Here is a 20,613-nt window from a genome sequence, read left to right on the forward strand (position 1 = left end):
CATATTGCCTTTGTGCATTGCACAGTATGTAATATGGTGACAGCTATGCAAATTCACAATTTCCTATAATTTAACTCATGTAACTCACTGGTGGATATTTGCACTGAGATGGTGTAGAATTTCAGCCAATCTGTGAAACAAATAGACACTGTGAATCTGGAGCCTCAAAGCAGCCATACTAAAGTCAACATTGGCAGACCCTATATATCACTGAGCTGGAGGGATATTTTGGCCTTGTGATTCTAGTGGGGATGTAGGATGGACAACCTGTAGCATTGGATCACTACTACTTTAGACAGTTATGACTCTGAAGAGATTTTGTTCAGTCCAAAGGAACTTGAATCAAGGACGAAATAGTGATGCATAGAGACACTGATAAATGCGTTAGACATGTGGATTATATTGAAGGGCTGACCCTTCATTGTGGGAAATTTCTCTCAACTGGGACTGTTTTATTATTGGGCTAGAAGATTATCCCATGATAGCATCAATGCTAGATCTTCCTGGAGATAAATAGAAACAGCCTTTTCTTCAGGGTTCATACCCATTTTATTGTATCACAACAAAGGTTTTGCTTGTGTTTGTTTTCAATTGGAGTGAGTAGGAGTGTGTGTCTGTGTGTGTAGGCCACAAAATTATATTGGTTTTCCATATACTGTATATATGGAACGTTAATTTTTCAGCACAGGGCATTGTGGATTACTCTTCCTGCTACACCCAAAAACATTTATGTACTCATGGGGTACACAGCAACCGTGTTGCATCCAAACATGAGTTTAAGATTTGTTGCACCCAAACAAGCCAGGATTCATAAAACAATACTAACCCCTGATATAAACTGCCCTAAGATCCTGGCTAGTATGACCACAATGAACTATAACATCCTGCAGTAATCTTTTTGTGTCAGGGTAAACAAACCTTGGTTTAGCTATCTGCATTACTGGCTAAGGCAAATCAAGAATGCTCAATCTCTGTGTGATTAGACACAGTTCATTCACATTTGTGTTTTTGGTAAGCCAGTGTTAAAGTAACATACAGCCAGTGAGTATCAGCCATTTTCTAAGCACCTGCTTTGAAGTACTGAGGAAAATAGGGGAATTTTGCAGACCACAGTGGGGTTGTGAAGCTAGGGCTTGTATTTCAGTTTCAACACTAGCCTGTCATAAAGTGTCAGGAACACATTTTTCTGGTATTAATAGTAACCATTGTCATCAAAAACAGTTGGCTACCACTCTTGTTCGGGGAAAGCAGCTGTTCATGGTGAACATTAGAGTAGAAAATGATGATTTAACAGAACTACTGAATTGTTCTTCTTTCCAAAACAAAATTGAATCCACATAACCACATGGTTGCGTCTGTACAAAGTCACAGTTGATTCATAGAGATTTTTATTATCAGAAAACTGCATCCACATGGAAGCCACTTTCATGTCACTTGAAAACCAATTGTGCATGGGACATTGCTGTTACTCAGTCCTGCCAATCTTTACTGAGAAGCTAGCCGTCATTAGTAACAGTATCCTGTGATATACATGATACCAGGTTTTCAGTTCTTATACTTACTGATGAAGATGGCTTGTTGTAGCACATAGACTGATATAGCCAAAATCTCCTTTTGACTCTTATTATTAATTATTTATTTTATTCCTTCATATCCAGCTTTTTCCCCAATAGTGGGACTCAAGGCAGCTGGCAATATATTTAAAAACATAGACATGGACTTCACCCAGCTTCATGTGTTCCTCTGTCCACATGTACAAACATTGCTTCTTCTGTTACCTCTTGTCTCAGCCTGTCCAGTGAAAGAAATGAGGAGTAGTACCGCAGCTTCAACCTGCCAGCCAAGTCTCAGCTCACAAAGCTTAAGCAGGGTCCCAAATTTGAAAGCTCTTTTTTGCTGCTTCTCCTCTATTGCAGTGTGCTCTAACTCCTCACTCCAGTCAGTTGGTTTGATCCAAAATGTCACTGCTAGACTGTGTCGTTGCGCTTTATCAGCTGCATTCAAATGCCCCACTTTGTCTCTCCTGTTCACACTTTCCCCTTTTGTCCTCAGTTTGCTCCAATTGTTGAGTTCAAAGCGCAAAAATGGTTGTGCTCACTTAACTCAGCAATGAGAAGAATAGAAGGGGGTTGAATCATGTACTTCCCTGTAGGCTCAGGAAAAATCACACTGCAGCAGCCTCTCCCAGCTTGTGTTTTCTTCTGCATTAATACCTTATTCTGTCTTGACCACACTCTGATGTTGCTTGGACATGTGTCCTGGTATTTGTTTGTGAAATGTGTGAGGGTATGGAAAAATGAGGGTCATGCTCAAATTTCTATTGTACCTTAAAGCATCCACCATGTTATGTGCAATTTGCTGTGTACTTTGACAGCAAAAAATATATGGATAGAAGTAAGACAGAACTACCTATGCCAAGAACAACCAGAAAAGCTCTGCATGAAGCTACCTTTGAAGAGTGTTCAGAAACTTCAGCTAGTCCAAAGAGCTTGCAACCAGGCTGCTAACAGGGGTAGGTTATAGAGATCACACAACGCCCCTGTTGAAACAGCTCCACTGGCTGCCAGCCTGTTTCCAGGCGCAATTCAAAGTGCTGGTGATGACCTTTAAAGCCCTCAATGGCTCAGGTCCAGGCTATTTGGCAAACTCTGTTTCCCTATATGAGCTAGCCCGGGCTCTGAGATCCTCAGGGGAGGCCCTTATCTCCATCCCAAAACCATCACAAGCACGGTTGGTGGGGACATGAGAGAGGGCCTTTTTCGTGGCTGCCCCTAGACTCTGGAACTCCCTGCCCAGGGAGGCCAGGATGGCCCCTTCTTTGTTATCCTTCTGCCAGCAGGCTAAGACCTACTTGTTTAGACAGGCTTTTAAAATAGAAAGCTTTTAAGGCAGGTGACGGGGTGCTGTTATATTCTTTTAATATATTTTAAGCATTTTAATATTGTAAATTGGATTTTAGTATTGAATTTGTTTTAATTATTGCTGCAATTTAATTCTATTTTAATATACTATTTTTGTATATTTTTAATTGTATGGTGTTTTTTTAATGTTGTAAGCCATCCTTAGTCCCAGCCTTGGGAGAATTACAGGATATAAATAAATATAATAATAATAATAATAATAATAATAATAATAATAATAATTTTTCTTCTTATTGATAGAATCTTTGCATAATAAAGTTTCTTCGCTGTATTTAATCATTCTTCATAGTCATCTAAGTGGATTTTATAAAACATTATTTTGTTCTGTTTTGTTTACACAGGGTACCTAAAAATAGAAAACTGGCCTGAAGTGAAATTAGGGGAAGCTGGGAAATTGGCAGCATTCCCCTGTCTCCCAGAGTAAGTAAATTATTGAAATTATATTCCTATTGCATAATTACAGCAGAAAAGATCAGTTAGAAGCAGTGGAGCTTATAAACTCTTTCAACGTTTGTTGGAATATGCACAGTATCCTCCACGCTTGATTATGTTAAAGCTATTAGTCACCCTCACTGAGAACTATCAAATGATTTTCAGGTTTAATGAAACTGAGCTTTGGTGTATTTATTTATTTATTTATCATTATTTATTTATCATAATTTCTAGACCACTTATAATAAAACAAAGCCTAAGTGCTTTATAGCAATAAAATATCTGTGGCTTTAAATAGCATACAATAACTACACAGTGTAAAAGACAGAATCGAAAGCTAGGGATTGCCTGGGCAATCAAGTATGTCTTCACTGTGCACCTAAAACACTGAAAAAACAATTCTTTCTATATTACAATGGGAAGGCTATTCCAAAATGCATGCCTATGAATAGTACAAGCTCCTCTTTTCCAGGTTATACCTAAGTAATAGTTTATAAGTAAGTTTGTTTGAAAGTAATGCTAAAATATGGTTTTGTGTGATTGTGGAAGAACCTTGTGTTCACACTAAACCAGGATTGCAAACTATGGAGTTTGACATTACTTCTATGACATCTCATTTTAACCACTGTGCACTTGGATAAAAAAGAGCCTAAATAGCCAAAAGACACCAGTTCCTATCTGATCATGTACTTTAATCAGGAGCAGCTCTGGTTCATATTTAGGTGGGAGACTACAAACAAATACCAGGTGCTGTAAGTAAATCTTATCAAATTCATAGCATCATCATAAGTCCACAGGTGATTTGAAGGCACATAAACACACACTGGGATTTAAAAAAGGCATCTGTTGTTGTTGTGTGCCTTCAAGTCATTTTTTACTTAGAGCAACTGTAAGGTGAACATATCATAGGCATGTGAAATGTTTTCTGACCTCCTGTTAGAATTTCTGTGTACTGTGTGGTATGATCATTGCACCATACCAATTCTACCATTAACTACCATCCATGACAACCCCATTTCAAATCTTTGCTATTGTCCTGGACTGCAGCCAGCACACACAAACACACACCGATAAGGAGGGCTCAACAAGGTAATTAGCTCTGCAGCTGGAAATAGTCCACAAACCTTGCAGGGATTGAGAGAAAGAGCAAACCGAAAGCCAAAGCCAAAGTCAGGGAAACAGAGATCACGATAATCAGTCCAGTCCAGAGTCAGGTCAGCCAGAAGGTAGCAAGAGTTCAGTTTGTTCCAAGGTCAAGAGTCAAGATACACAGAGCCAGTGCCGGCAGCAGTCACACCAAACGATCATGCAATAAACTCTGACATAGAATTGGCATCTCCCTGCATCTTAAATAGGAGACGCTCTTCCCCGTACCAGGTGAGGCTGATTAGCTAATTGCCTCTCAGCAATTCTCCGGGATCTGCGTCTGCCAGCACTCTCAGCCCTGCGTTGGCTAAAGGAGGGAACCTCCAGGCTTGGCTCCTCCCCAGAGTCACCACTAGGCTGCTGTACCACCAGAGGAATCCCATCAGCACTAGGACCTGGCTGAACCTCCTCCTCTGGGGCTGGGAGATCAGGGTTGGGCTCTGGCAGAGCAGAATTAACATCTGGTGTAGCCTGAATTACCCCTTGCTCTGGAGTAGACCCATCCTCCTCCTCACCCTCTAAGTCCTGCTCTTGGTTGGCCATGACAGTTATGAAGTTCACTCGGCCCACACAATAACAAAACCAAGTTAATTTTCAGGGTCTTCATCACAATATCCACATCTTCTGTCTGCATATATTTCTGTTCCTTTTGGCTCTTCGGTATCCTATAACACTGGTAATAGTGTCCAGGGAATATCTGATTTGTGCTGTGAAAAAGTGTTTAGGGAAGGCTGTGTTCCCTTTAGTGCAGTTATCCCATCCCAGGTTTATCCTAAAGTAGGTAGTAAGGAAAATTAAACTTCCGCCTTATATCCTGTTTCTAAATAACCGTTAGAACTAAGATTTTGCATAAGAGCAGAAAAGCATCTTCAACTGAATGCTGTGCTGGCAATGTATCGATCAGAAATGAACATAGGTGGGGCTACTCATTTTTCTTCCTATCCCTCACCACATGGGTTGTTTGGGAAGAAACAGCTATGCAGAATGTTTGCAAAGGACTTTTAAATTGAGTGAAAAGCTGCAATTTGAAACAGTGCTTTACACTCCTGATGTAGATGTTCCACATAGTGCAAGAGCATCTTATCCATGAGATGTATGCCAGTTTCTCCAAGTTTAGTTAATGGGATTTATTCCAAGATACATTTCAATATTAGTTTGATTTATTTTATTTATTTGAAGTACTTGCTACCCAATTACAACACAACTTGTTATTGTTATGTGCTTTCAAGTTGACTCCAGTTAATGGGAACCCTGACATAAGATTTTAGTGGAGAGTTTATTTCTGTTGCTTCCCTCTAAGGCTGAGATAGTGTCACTTGACCAATGTCACACAGTAGTTTCCATGGATGAGCAAGAAAAACCCTGCTTTTCCAGAATCTAAGGCCAGGAGCAGATGGAGGGGGGAAGCTGGCTTACCCCAGGGTTTTCTGATTTGCGGGGAGAACCCACTGACTGCACCAACTGTCCCCCCTCCCGCTGTGAGGAAGGACTCACTATAACAGAGCATTTGCAGCTACAAGCTACACCATACCACACCATTATTTATTTTTTGTTCCACTGCAAGCACATTCATATGAGCACACGGGCTCTTCTCCAGAAGCTTCCAGTTGCCTCTCCTGTCCAGCCTTCAGCCCATTGGCCACCCCATGACACTGGCCACTTGATGGCACAGCACAATCATAGTGCCCCCTTGTACCTACCCCCTTTCTCCCCATCGCCTCATGTTCTCCGATTGGATTGGCAAGTTTTAAAATGTTTTTATTAAATCCATTCTGTTGATGGGAACCTGATGTGTCTGTCATCATTTCCCTCCATGACGTGTGCAATGGTTCAATGAAGCAGTTGCTCACTCATGTGCTTGTACCATTGATTTGTGGCTGCATGACAGAAACATTATGGTGCCAGTGGCTTGCTCAGCCCATCTCCTGTCTCCTCACTGGTGCACAGTCTGCACACTGGTACAATAGTTCATTCTTTCTGGTCCCTACCATTCAGTCAAGAAATACCAGTTAGCATCTCATTAACTCAGAAACAAAGTGGGACCGTTTCTTTTAGTCCATGCAGACAGCCCCAAAGACCAAAACTCACACTACTGTACCACATTGGTTTTCAGCACAATATAATGATAAAATTACATATAGAAAAATTACAGTAAGATCAGTTGCAGCTGTGCAACAGTAATAAAATAGAAAAATAAAACCATGATGATTTTAAATGCTGATTCCACTTGAACAAACCATGATTTTCAAAACCAGCTGATTTTGCAATCAAAGATGACTTACAGATACAAAGCAGGTTTTTATTTCAGTATTTATGTATTTCAAGGTAAGCAATCATAATTAAATATGAACAGGAATGGTGTAACAAGCATTATCTTAAACCTTCAGAGCTATCTGTTTTTAAAAAAAATGTTCTTGAGGATAAAAATTAGTCCCTGCAAATATTGGTCACAGTTACCAAAACCTTAGAGATTAGTGTTTTCATATTAAATGTGGCCCATAGCCATCATTACATATATTTCTTGTTTGTTACCAGAATTCTTATTTACTTTGCTGAATCTTGGAGGTGGGGAATCCAATCTTTGCCAGTTGTTGGTGTTTAAATATATATGCTCTGCTGCTTACATGGTCGTAAATGTGATAATTGATCCAGAGTACCACTGAAGCATTTGAAAGTGGATGTATTTCAAAGAGCAGTCGATTGTTTGGTAAGCTTTTTCAGAGGTTGTATATTTTAAGTGATGGCTGGAGACTAGAAGGCTCCTTTTTATGATGATGCTACGTGCGTGTGAAAATGGAATAGCTCTAATATTTCTCTAAGTCTTGCTTGATTCTGGTCAAAAGCAGTTCATGTAGAACGATGCTTTTCCTTCCGTGCACACAGAGAATCTTTGTAACTGAGAGCAGGTGTAGGGTTGGTTTTTTCTTCCTTTAGCCAAGCAAATTAAAAAGTGGCTGAAGATAATGAGATGCTAACTGGAATTTCTTGACTGAATGGTAGGGAGAGAAAAAGAGGACGAGGGAGATGTGATATAAACAGAGTACAGTATATCTTTTCCCAATGATTGGAAAAGAGGCTTATTACTGTGGGGTCAGACCCAAAGTGTGTGTTTGTTTGCTCTTTGATATTTAGAAAGTATCTGCTGATCCTTTTGAGCTAAAACAGCTCCTGCAGTATCAAGCAAATCAGAAGCAATTAGTGGTGTACTCTCCAAGGGGGGAGTCAAAGGCTTGATTTTAAGTGTAATGGAAAATGTTGCTGCCAAGGAAATATCAGATCCTAATGTATTTTGTTGCATAGTTGATCGCTTCTAGCTTTAAAGCACATAATTAGTAATGTGAACATGTGATAGCCAGGAAAATTAAACATCCTAAAAATCAAAGGGGAGAGATGGAGAACGTGCAGGTAGAAAGAAACCTGGAACTGGAGAAATGAAATAGTGTACTGTTGACAGTATCTATGTAGAGCTCTACACGTCAATAAAACAAGTGTCCTACTGTGGTGGAATACAAATGGACTGTGTATAGCAGGATACAGCAAAGACATTTGGCAAAGAGGGCTAGAAGAGCTTCTGGCATAATGTAATTGAATTGACCGTTTCTCTAAAGATCCAGCAAATTGTTTGTTTCTGCATTCATCGTCATGAGGCAACTTGTCAAACATAAGATATTTCTAATAAAAAGAAACAGAGCCTGCAGCTCTTGCGCTAACCTGTGAATTGTTCTATTAAATTTACAGTATTTAGCTGCCGTTGCAATTTAACACGTGTCTTGCAAAAAGATTAGTTTGTTTTGTTTTTTTAGCATATGTTGTGAGAAAATAAGACCATATTTGCCAAAGTAATGTTTAGGAATTAGCCAACTGTATGAACCCTCACATTTGCAGGAGAATTCATAAAGCAACATGCATATTTTGCCACCCACAGTGCTCCTTGACTTTTCTGTTTCTTTCGAGTAATGGGCGTTTCCGTGTAACAGAAAATTGCAATGGAGTTCCACTCAGATAAATTCTTGAGATTAATTATGTGATGTACAAAATCAGTAAATAGGGAATAAAAGACACCTGATTGGCTAAATTCACTGTGGGGTTTTCCTAAGTGAAATTCACATCTGCCCATTCGCTATTTTTGCTGTGTGTTTATTGCTTTGGGTTCTCACAAAATTGCTTTTTCGGGATTGGTTTTCTAAATCTTAAAAATATGTTGAGTACAAGGCTCTGATAGCTTTCTGCTGGTTTAGTTTTTTTTTTTTTTAAATGGAAGAACGTGCTTACATCTCTTTCCTACTAGCACACATTTCCTTGTTTGAATTTATTGTGGTTTGACAGATGATGCAACAAGCAGCAGCATATCTGAAACGGTATATAAAATGTTCAGCCTCAGTACATAGGGAAAACCCTTTCAAGGCAGCTCCAGAAGACCGAACATAAATTGTATTCTGACGGGGCCCCTGGGCCATGCAGTGATGGCTCAGCAAATGAGAAGCAGTTAGCTTTTTAGATTGCCACATATGGAGAAGACAGGCGTTTTGATTTCTTGCACCGCTGCACTCCTGATAAGGCTGGAAATTGGAATCAAAATAATTAGATTGGCGAAACTGATCTTTGCAAATGAGTCCAGTTAATTAGGGGGAGGGGAAATGATCTTGTATTCCCACAAAACAGCATGCTTCTTTTTTATTGATGATGGTGGGAGGTGGGAGCGATGGTGATGACGATGAGGACAGATCTGTTTGCACTGTGATAGTCAGTATGCTGCGTTATAGTAGGAAGGCCCTCTCTTGCATTTAAAATACATGGAGAAGAGCAGCTAGATAACTATTACATTTTAAATTATCCTGTTTGAATTGAGGTATGTTCTTTTGTCTTGTACACTTTAATTTGAGTTAATGAGTTGGGAAGCAACACTTGTAAAAATTTGTGCATAAGATTTGAAATTATAAAAATAATTTGTGGCAGTAATCAATTCACATTATTGTTGAAACTTGTGCATATTGTTCCCAACATCCTTTTCTATCACCCAGTTATAAAGGAAGCTAGATCACTGGAATTCTCAGATGTAAGTTTCTTTGCTCATTTATGTGAATAATGTAAAATAGGAATGTTATTTATTATTATTATTATTATTATTATTATTATGGATGGAAGGCTGCACTGTTGAGCAGGTGAAATCAGGACAATAGTAGGTAGGCCACACAAACACAGTCTTTGTTCTCACCCACATTTAGATAGAGACACCTGTATCTCCCTCTTTCTTTCTTACTCAGGCACAGTCTCCCATACTTCCACCATGTGATTCCCATTAAATTTCCTTTCACAGCAACACTATTTAATAAATATTGTTGTTGTTGTCTGCCTTCAAGTCATTTATAACTCATGGTGACCTAAAGGCAGGCTTTTCTTGGCAAGAGTTTTTCAGAGGAGGTTTGCCATTGCCTTAAAAACTCCAATTTGCAAATGGGAAGATTTTAAAGTATCCTAGGGAGCACTAAGGAATCTTGGCATCTCACTGGATAATGCTTCAGTATCCAGGTCGGTGTAGTGTAGTGGTTTGACTGTATACTATGGCTCTGAAGATCAGCAATTGATTCCCCACTAAGCCATGGAAACTCATTGGGTGGCCTTAAGCAAGTGTCACAATCTCAGCCCGAGAAAACCCCAAGATAGGTTAACCTTAGGGTACCATAAATTGGAAACAATTTGAAGGCATATAACAACACTCATGTACCTCCAAATACAACAGCTAAAGATCTATAGAATCATAGAGTAGGAAGGAATCACAAGGGCCATGTAGTCCAACCCCCTGACATGCAGGAGTGCTCAACTATACCAGTTATTTAAACAGATGCTGTGGTCTCCATGCTCAGAGTGCCAACCATAGGTAGTGTGGCTGCTTCAGCATTTTCATCCTTTTCACAGTCTTGATACCAGGAGGAAAGGTGAAGAGATTAAGGGTGTTCAGTGGGTCAAAAACCTCTGAGGTCTTGACGACCTTCTTCTTAAGTCCTGTGTTGTAATTTCTTTCTTCACAAATATGGCACAATATGTAGAATCTTCACCTTGATTAATTAAGCAATATAGTAATGAAAATAATATTCTTCATTCTTACTTTACTGTTAACAATCTCAAGTATTAAAACTGAGTAAAGTTACCATGCTACATTAAACACACACACAAACATGTGCACATGTACCCTTCACCTTACCTTGGTTTGGTGTTGTTGTGTGCCTTCAAGTTCTTTCTAACTTATGACAACCTTAAGGTGAACCTGTAATGGGGTTTTCTTGGCAAGATTTGTTCAAAAGAGGTTTGCCATTGTCTTCCCCTGAGTCTGAGAGTATATGACTTGCCCAGGGTCTACCAACGGGTTTCGTGGCCGAGCTGGGAATCAAACCCTGGTCTATAGGTCTGATAAGCAGTAGCTTTGCCAATCAGCTGTAAGAGACTGCAGAATTACCATCCAATGAGGAGTAACTATATCTGAACCAGTTTGTAGTGGTGTCAGGTTACATGTGACCATTATATGTTCCTCTGTTATTGACAAAAAAAGAACCACTGCAGTTACTCAGATCACAGTGACTGTATACAGAATGTACAGTCTATACCCCAATCCTCTAAACCATTCCTGATGATCCATAATTACACTATCTTAACCAATGAGCCCATGTCTTGGAAAATATCTGTAATATGAGATTATACTTTAAAACACTGTGTATATTTTTTTTAAAAAAGCTAAAATCCAATTAGAAATACTTTGTCAGGAGCAGCTCTTAATTCTTATCTTCAGTTGTTTAGTGAGAAAATTGTGTCACTTTCATATTAAGTTGTAATAATATTTAATATCTGTACAACTGCTACATTTCTTGTAGTGTATTTGATATCTGCAAGTATAACTGTAGTTGAGAGTCTATCTTTGTGGAGGTCAGTTTGGTCTCTGCAGGAAAATGGTTTTTTTTTGTGTGGTTCCATTGCTTTGAAATGCCCTCTCATGAGATGTTCACTCAACCTACTTTTTATGCTAGATATTCAGTTGCCTGCTTGATTAATACTGTTGTTAGTATTGTTTATATGGGTAAGTATTAATTGGTCTTAATGTATTATAAACTTGTCTCTGCATATCACTTTGGCTATTTTTATGCAAATCAGTATAGATATGCAAGTGAATGAATTAAATGTTTATTATATGCAGGGAGAAAAATAATTTCTCCCCTCTCTTACATAAAAGCCTTTGCTTTTGGTGTTTCTTTTCTGTTGAATTGTTTCATGAAGACAGAAAGATGTAAATTTACACAGTCCAAAAAAAGACTCCCTTGGGCTCTGTTTCAAATTTGCATTCAGAAATATGCCTGGCAAGCTCTACTTATAGATCAGTGTGCTATAATGAATATCCTTTCTTGCTCCGGAGATATACAAAGAAATTTAAAACACTTATTAACATTGAAAAATGCAAATCCATTCCCCCAATCCCAAGTACATACAAACACATTTAATTCTAAATTTGGCAAATTAAAATAAAAAGTGCTTGCATTCATATAAGTGGTGACATCCCATTACAATAAAAACTGGGCACCTAAAATCTAATTTAAACCTGTGTACCATCCCTGTTCCAAAAACACAAACATATATATCGGAAAGAAAAGGAAACCAAAATTGTGATTTAACACTAAGATGCACCTGAACAATGAGTAGTTGTTTTGTGATTCCTCCACCTCCAGTGGATTCACAGATCAAAAGAAACACAAATGTTGAAAATAATACAAATATATATTTGAGTTCATACTGTCCTGGGGGCTGGGTGGGTGTTATGATGGTATGACTTCAAAGATCCAAACAATGTGGAGGAGGAAACCTTAACGTGCACATATGCTAGCAGATCTATCTAGATCTGTCCCACCCTTTGTGTAACTATAGGGTGGGTCTTTCATACTTTCTTCAAGTAAAGAATATATGTGATCCAAGACAGTTGGTTGGGCTGGGTCCTCAATCTAAATTTTGGAACAAAGGCAGATTTTCAAAGATGATCAAGTGACACATTTCCAAGTATTAAGGGAGGATCCTACCAGGCCACATTTTTTGTTAGTATCACATTCTTAAAATTAACCAGGTGAAATGTAGAAGTTCTCCCTTCCACCTTTTTGGCTGGTCTCAAGGAACCATCTTTATACCTCTGAGGTTTACCAGCCATTGGATGGTGAAGTTTCCATTAGAATCCAACCCTATTTTTTCTCCTACAACTGTGCTCATTTTCCAACGAAAGCAATAATATCCCAACAGATTTATACCTCAGATTAGACCACATCAACTTGAAGACAGCAATGATTGTGTGAAGTAAGGTATAACATAAAAACACTAAAACAGGTTTGTTTGGTGAATGCTCTGTTGCCTTTTCATTTCTATTGGGTTAAAGTTTTTTTTTTACAAATCCTAATTAAAGTTGTGCTGCTGACAATGTAGGTCCAATTCAGAATCTACTATTCAGTACTCAGATCTTACTATTACAATATTGTTTAACAAGAGTGGATCTCATCTTTATTGCAGTATCTCCAATACAGGTCTAATTTTCTAGATATTTTTAAAGGCAAAGAGAAGTAGAACCCACAGTGCACATTAGTCACCCCAAGTTATTTTTAATATTAGGTTCTTACCCAAACTACCGTAATGACAAGGGGGAAAACAGCTTGAAAAGAAGGAGATAGGGAGGGGGAGGAGGGTAAAGGAATAAAAACTAAAAAGGTTTTTGTTTTGGCATGATCTTTTGTGAATAATAATCCACTTCTTCAGATGAAATGCAGAATGATAGTGAGACTGCAGGATATAAAAGCATATTTACACAGTTGTGGGAGAGGAAGTGGGATAGAGTATAATAGCATCTAGAAAGACGCAAATTAAGAGCCTTCCCCTAAATTTTCGCTGATACAGGAATTTGTCCATACATTATTAAATTTGTGACTATAAACCGGTATAAACCAATTCAGTTGTTTGGCTTTCTAGTCTTCCTTTATAATTTCTTTGTTAAAGGGATAGGACTTTTAAATCCCGTACTATACATTCAGGGAGATTGAAATGTTCTGCAACTGATTTTTGAGTATTGCTGAGTCTAAGTTTGATTTTTGTCCACTTTTTTCCCTGTGTAAAGACTGTCCTGTTTAGTGTTGAAGGGCATTGCTAGCCTAGGATGGCATATATCATGTTGGAAGAGCAAGTGATGTATTGTCGACGTGAGTGATATTATTGGCCCCTGTCATATTGCTCCCAGAGTAGATGTGGAGACAGAGCTGGTACCTGGATTTGTGACAAAGTCTTGCCCATGTATTAACATCCATGTTATGCATCCTATTGCAAGTGAAGGAGTTATTTAAGATTTGGAGGCTGTCTGTAAACCAAGAAAAGCTGCCTCCCAGAGACAGCATGGTGTGGTGGTTTGAGTGTTGGACTATGACTCAGGAGACCAGGAGACCTCTTCATCAGGCAAGATATTAAAAACCATACAGGAGAAAAAAAGTTGAACATGTTAGTCATAGGCATGTATTTTACTGTTTCTGTTCTCAGCTCAGATGATATAGAGGGGTTTTACTTGCAAGCTTGCACCTCCTCCTTCTGGCCATGTGGCTGCAGGGAGATTCTCAAAGTCCAGGATGCTTTCTGTTGAATGCTTTCTGCTGATATATGGACTGCAATCTATAAACTGGAGCCTGTCAGCAAATATCAGAATCCTAAAATATATTTGTTTGGAACCATGACCCATGTATGTTATAGTAATTCTGACTGAGGATATGTTAAATAAAACAGAAGACCTTAAGGCAAACTTATTATGGGGCTTTCTTGGCAAATTTCTTCATAGGGGATCTGAGGCGGAGAGAGTGTGACTTGCTCAAGGTAACACAGTGAGTGTGCATGGCTGAGCCAGGATTCAAACCCTGGTCTCCAGAGCCCTAGTCCAGTAGTCAGACCACTACACCTTGCTGGCTCTCATTGTTTACAGGTCTTCAAAATGTATATTATTTGGATACAGATTTGCATATGTTTGTTATTTTTAAGGCAGGACTTTTTCATTATTTGTTGTTGTTGCTGAGAAAATGAGTTCTGAAAAATTGGAAGCTTCTTATGAGGTAGCGGCATTTACTATCAATAATTTCCAGGGGTGTTGCTATGTGAACAAATGATATCCTAAGTAGACCTTGTTGGTCTTGGATACATGTTTCTCTGGTATTTTCTTTGAAAGAGAGATTCATGTAAGAGTTTTATTTTTTGTGATTCTATCAATCATTCAAAAGCTTTTCCTTCTGAGTTTGGATGGGTGTACTATTGTGATTATTTTTTGATCATTTTGGTTCAAAATTAATAAATTATGACAATTTCAAATTATCTGCTGTGAGATAATTCTATTTTATCACAACCAGAAGATCTATTTTCTTTGATTATTTTCCATTCCTTGTTTTATGCCACATTTTCCATCACATTCTCTTTATCATACTGAACTAAAATGTTTCCCTTAAAGTTTCTCCCTGAGTCATTTTACAGTCTAGAATTAATTACACGTATTATTTTGTCTTCTTCACTTTGCCAACTGAAAAATGTTTCTTGACTTTATTCCAAGCCTTGATTTTGCTTTGCAATTTTCAGCTGCACTTATGTGTAGTATTTCAATTACCTGTTGATAACATGTTTATACTGTATTCTCCTGTTCAGCTCTTTTTGTGATGCTACATAATGCAAGGTAACACTAAATACTCAATAACATACTGCACATCTTTGTTCCTTAAAAGAAAGGAAAGGAAAGGAAAGGGGGAAAAATACTAAATGATTATTCCTTATTGTCAATTAAAATATGTCTCAAGTAACTTGCACATATTCCAGTGGCTTGACAAACAAAATATTGAAGAAATAAATTTCTGAGTACATCAGGCCGGAGCGTTTATAGCTCAGCATTAACATGTAATGTTGAAGGAAATGAAAAATAATCTTTATGGAAGGTGAACTATCCCCTACTTTCCTTCACTTGGTTTTATTTGTTTGTCTTATGTGGATAGACCTGCTGGGAGTGGAGGCTATTCTGATTTGCTATTCTGATCAAAAATTTGTCAAGGACAAGTTTTTGGGGTGTGGTTCACCTTCCTAAACATAGACAGAAAGTATTAGAATGATTAGAACCCATGGTTTTGCCCCCAAATTTCAGACATTTGGAAGAATATTAATCTGTAGGTGGAAAGGATATGTTTCCAGAGTTTGCGCAAGATATGGAACTAGTCATCCAGTACCAAAATTTTTTAGCAACCAAATCCAAACAAGTTAGCCTTTTCCATTGCCAGCTGGCTTTGTCTACTGTAAAGTTGAAACCACCCACTTCATTTGGAAAGTTGCAGTGTGCCATGTTTTTGTACTAATGGATGAACACTACAGAGGAAGTTTGACAGACTTGTAGCATCCTAATGAACAGTGATGATGAGGGAAAAATTAATGGGAAGGGAAGCACCACTTCTCAAATTAGTGACAGTAAACAGCTAATACTGCCAAGAGTCCAATTAAATATGTGGTTATAATGTGTGGCTGTAATTAGTTTGTACACGTTTTCTATTAACATTACAGACTGTGGTGCAGGACGCAAACAGTAATATATTATGCATCTGAAATGTTGCACTAATGTTCGATCCTAGGTTTTTGCTGCACTACAGTAGTTCTTTATTATTTGGCTGGAAATATTTTTAAAAGAAACCTTAACATTCTTGTTTCACTATATGTTTACATACATACACCCCAAAAAGCTGAGGAAGCTTGAGGAAAGGATAGGTGCTTCTGCAGTGAGAACTGACACGATGCCCAAAATCCTCTTGGGAACTTAACTGTTTAGCTTGTGGTCAATTATATTCCATACAGGCTTGAAGATGGAAGTTGTGGCCTGAGGAAGAAAAGTTTATGAAATGATTTAAATTTATTGTCAGTACTTGAAACAAATGTGGTGAGGATTTGAAGTGCATCTATTCTATAGAAATCAGACATAATCCTGGGATTTGTAGTTTTGTGAGGCACCAGCACTCTTTGGCAAAAAAAAAAAAAAAGCTAAAGACCTTATTAAACTAGAAATCCTAAGAACCTATAGGATGAGCTACAGCACTTAAAGTGGTGTCAAACTGCATTATTTCTACAGTGTAGATGTACCCAGGTTCTAAATATACAAAAGGCACCAGATCCAATCTAATCTTAAGCAGGGTCATCCTGGTCAGTAGTTGGAAGGGAGACTGCCAGTTTCATCTTCATTTTATTTTCTAGGAAGATTTTAGGCTTGGTTTGCTTTAGGACCTATTTATTTGTCTTTTTGGTGGTCCATGGTCCACTCTCTTCCTTCACCACATTTCAAATGAATTGGTTCTCTTCCTGTCATCCAGGGTATTTGCTGTTTTCTTTTAGTAATATGGTGTAATCTGTGTATTTTGTGGATGTTCTTTCACCCATTTTGTGTTGCTTCTTTCCTCCCAGTATAATTCCACTTTCTGTATGATATGTTCTGTGTTTAAATTAAACAGATAAGTTAATAAAGACGCACCCTTCTCTGACCCCTTTGCACATTGGCAGCTTTCTGTTCCCCCGCACTGTGTCCTGACTGTGATCTCTTGTTCAGAATGCAGTTGGCCTTCCATAGCCACATATTTTTTTATCTATGGATTCAATCATCCATGCCTGCAAAATAATCCCCCCCCCCAAAAAAAAATCCAAAAGCAAACCTTGATTTTGTCATTATATATATTGATTTTGCCATTGTATTTAATGGGACTTGAGAATCCATGGATTTTGGTATCTATAGGGGTCCTGGATCCAAACCCCAGGGCCCACTGTACAGATTAAGCATCAGGACACTTATGTGCTGCAGCATACCTGCACCAAAGCATGTGCATGTAGTTGACATTAAAAAGATAACAAAGTAGTGCTATTATAGTGCTATCATAGCTCCCGTACTATTTTATGTCCTTTCAAGGAGTGTGCTTTTGGGGATTATAATTAAAATAAAAGAGATAAATTAGGATACTTACACTCTATGTTAATAAACTGCAATCTTTGAAGATGTCAGTACAATTTGTCAGACAAATAAGGGTCTGCTGTCTACATACAGAGGTTCATGTGGAATAGTTGAGTGTATTTTGGAGCATCTTACCCCAGAACCCTGTTAGCTGTGGTGATAGTGCAATAACAGCCATGACATGAGTTTGAAATGGCTTCCATACCATTGCAATGATGCATACACTGTGTGAAGTGACATTTAAAAACAACAACACTTATACTGTATAATAACTAAACCCTGTATGTATGTACGCTTATTGTTTTTTAATGAAACTTGCTCTCACAATCTTTTTCTTTCCCTTTCCTTTGTCCCTATCTGTTGCTGACTTGTGTGAGTCACCCAGGGGAAGTATGAAAATGGATGCGGTTGCTACCTGTTTGTGGCTGCTTGGTTTTCCCCCCTCTCCAATTGCTGCAGGCATGGAACAGAGCAGCAGCATATCAAGCATTTCAATCTGGTTTGCTGAACATAACAGTGTAAGAAAAAAATGGTTGCCTTGTTTTGGGTCCCTCACCCTCAGAGCAGTCCTAGAAGTAGACCATGTAAGAGAAAATGAGTATGTGGAATTGTGAAAAGTCCATAAATTAATTTCTTTCTTTCTTTCTTTCTTTCTTTCTCCCTCCCTCCCTCCCTCCCTCCCTCCCTCCCTATGGGTTAGTTTCCTAAGATTTGCTAATCAAAACAGTGTTGAAGCCAAACTAATAAAAAGGATGCCTTGTGCTGAACCAGGAAACATTGTATGACAGAATATTATTTGTAGATGCTCATCCTTATAGATAAATGATAGTGTTGATACAGAAAACAAGAACAAAAACCTACTGTAAAAATGTGTACACAGGTGAAATGCTTTTTCTCAATATGTGCTTCAAAAAGTTTGGAATAATAAAGTTATGATGCATAGTGTGCCAGAGGTATAATGGTGAAACAGAAAGTCCAGTCTTCTCATTTTATTTGGGCCATGATATGCAACAGGGACTTCAAAGTTCCATTTGTTGCTGAGTTCCATTTGTGTCTAAGAAAGTGAGCAATTTCTGATCACTTCCTCTTGTTTAAAAAAGGCATCTCTTGGACCTAAAATAATGTTAAAAATGTCTCTATACTCCTTTTGGGGACAACATATACATTTGGCCCTTGGTATCTGCGTGGGATCTGTTCCAGACCTACCCACTCCTATTCCCTGCAGATATCAAAATCCAGAGATGCTCACATCTCGATATCACCCATGTGGCTGGACATCACTGAGGGGCCAGTGGAGCTCCTTACCGCCACATGGCAGGCTCCCCTCCTCCACAGGACTCCAGATGCACCACTACTGGGACAATGGGGGGGCTTGCTGTCTGCAGATACTCAGATCCATGCATGACAAAAACACAGATACAGAGGGCTGACTGTATAGAGTCATCCGTCTACATCTGTGGGGGATCTATTCTGCACTCCTGTGGATACAAAAAAAAAAAACCAGGACCTCAAGTACCATTCTCCCCAATAGTGGCACAGTGTGAATGTGCACACACAGCCATTGGGAACAATGAGGCTTGCCGTCCATGTATACGCAGATATGCAGATGGCAAGTCCACAAATATGGAGGTCTAACTGTATATTTTATTTTTTATTTTTTTTGTAGGGGGATCATTCTGGAATGTGGGTGTCCAAGGTCTCTGGGGTGTGTGTTAATATTTATTTTATTATTTAGTTATTTTATTTATATCCCACTTCTCTCCCATATAGGACCCAGGTGGTTCATACATTTTAATAAAACTATATAGGTTAAAACTGTTGGAATTTAATTAATTAATTAAACACAATCCACTTAAAAATATTAATTTAAAACAGTTAGAAGCACATTAAAGCCTACTTGAATTAGTTAAAAGCTGAAATCCTATTTAAATAAAAAGGTCTTTGCCTGCCCCCTTACCTTCCATGGTTGTTTACCTTTGTTCTCTATCATATGAAACTTACAAGTAAACCAATTTATTGGAAGTTGAGAGATAATGACAGGGATTGAAAATATATATAACCCCTCCCTAAGATGCTGTACTGCATCTGGTGTCTGCTGGGGATGTGCTGGCTGATGGAAGCTGTAGTCCAGCAACTTCTTAAAGGTTCCACTTTGGGGACAAGTAACTTCCTTTTGTTAATTGCTGAAAAGCCAAAAATGAACACACTGCTCATCTTAACTTTGAGCCCAAACAGACTGGCCAAAACCGCTGGCTTCAGGCACTCCAATGCCATTCCTCAAGCTGGCATTACGCTGCCTGACTGATCACACAGGAGGTGGCATCACGGTATTTCTATGGTATGGCGTTTACACACTTCACACCACAGAAACTCCGAAAAGCTGCAGTGGCAAAGGTGCCTTTTTCCCAGCACAAAAAGGAGTGGCTTTCTGCGGCTTCTTTTCGCACTGGGAAAACAGTGGGTTGGGAGTGTGGTGTGCGGTTGCCGCAGCCCCAACTCAACAATCGAAGGGGTGGCGTAAAATAGTAAATAAATGGGAACAAATAGTTTAAAATGTACTTTTTAAATACTTACAAAGTTACATTATTAGATGCTGCTTGGCAATTTTATTAAGCAGCATGACAAAAATACTGCTTGGTGTTCTTTTGCAACAGCTCAGATATTCAGATCAATATTTTTCTCTAAATAAGCAATTAAAAAGATACGGTTTAGATAATAAAGTACTTTGTTTCTAACCTTTCCAGGAATACACCTCCTTGGTTTCTGTTTCCATTCTCTCAAAGTGAATGCCCTGGGCCTCATTTCTCAAAGCTTGAGGTGGGTGTCAATACGAGTTTTAGGCTGTATTTTGTCTTTTGATTTCAGAAAAGTCTCTCAAAGAGCTCCAGTTAACCTTTCTGCTTTTAATTCCACATGTGGCATGTTGTTGTTCTTGAGGACACTTTTTTTGTTACTTATTTAGTCTGTTGCATTTATGCCCTGCACTATTTGCTTCAAGGAACTCAAGGCAGTGAATGTTGTACCTACCTATAAGTAGGTAGAACTGTGAGAAGTGACAGTATAAAAAGCCGCATGAGGACCTCTTTGCTGAACAGGGATTTGAAA

At 38.5% G+C, this 20,613-nt stretch overlaps 1 protein-coding gene across 8 annotated transcripts in view; it reads left to right on the forward strand.

The window, feature by feature from the left end:
• The window catches only part of LOC149319382 (F-box-like/WD repeat-containing protein TBL1X), a 174,047-nt gene that overhangs the window by 59,766 nt on the left and 93,668 nt on the right, over positions 1-20,613 (forward strand). For 5 of the 8 annotated variants that reach the window (XR_016280178.1, XM_089511587.1, XM_089511586.1 and 2 more), the window contains exons 2-4: positions 3,263-3,341; positions 17,894-18,026; positions 20,253-20,325. The gene's annotated coding sequence lies outside the window, so the exon portion shown is untranslated. The remainder of the gene's footprint in view (positions 1-3,262; positions 3,342-17,893; positions 18,027-20,252; positions 20,326-20,613) is intronic. The other 3 variants (XM_089511582.1, XM_089511585.1, XM_089511584.1) reach the window with 2 other exon arrangements.

This window comes from Sceloporus occidentalis, unplaced genomic scaffold (assembly GCF_023333645.1).
Source record: "Sceloporus occidentalis isolate IW3139 unplaced genomic scaffold, rSceOcc1.0.p SCAF_2, whole genome shotgun sequence".
In the NCBI taxonomy this organism is placed as follows: domain Eukaryota; kingdom Metazoa; phylum Chordata; class Lepidosauria; order Squamata; family Phrynosomatidae; genus Sceloporus; species Sceloporus occidentalis.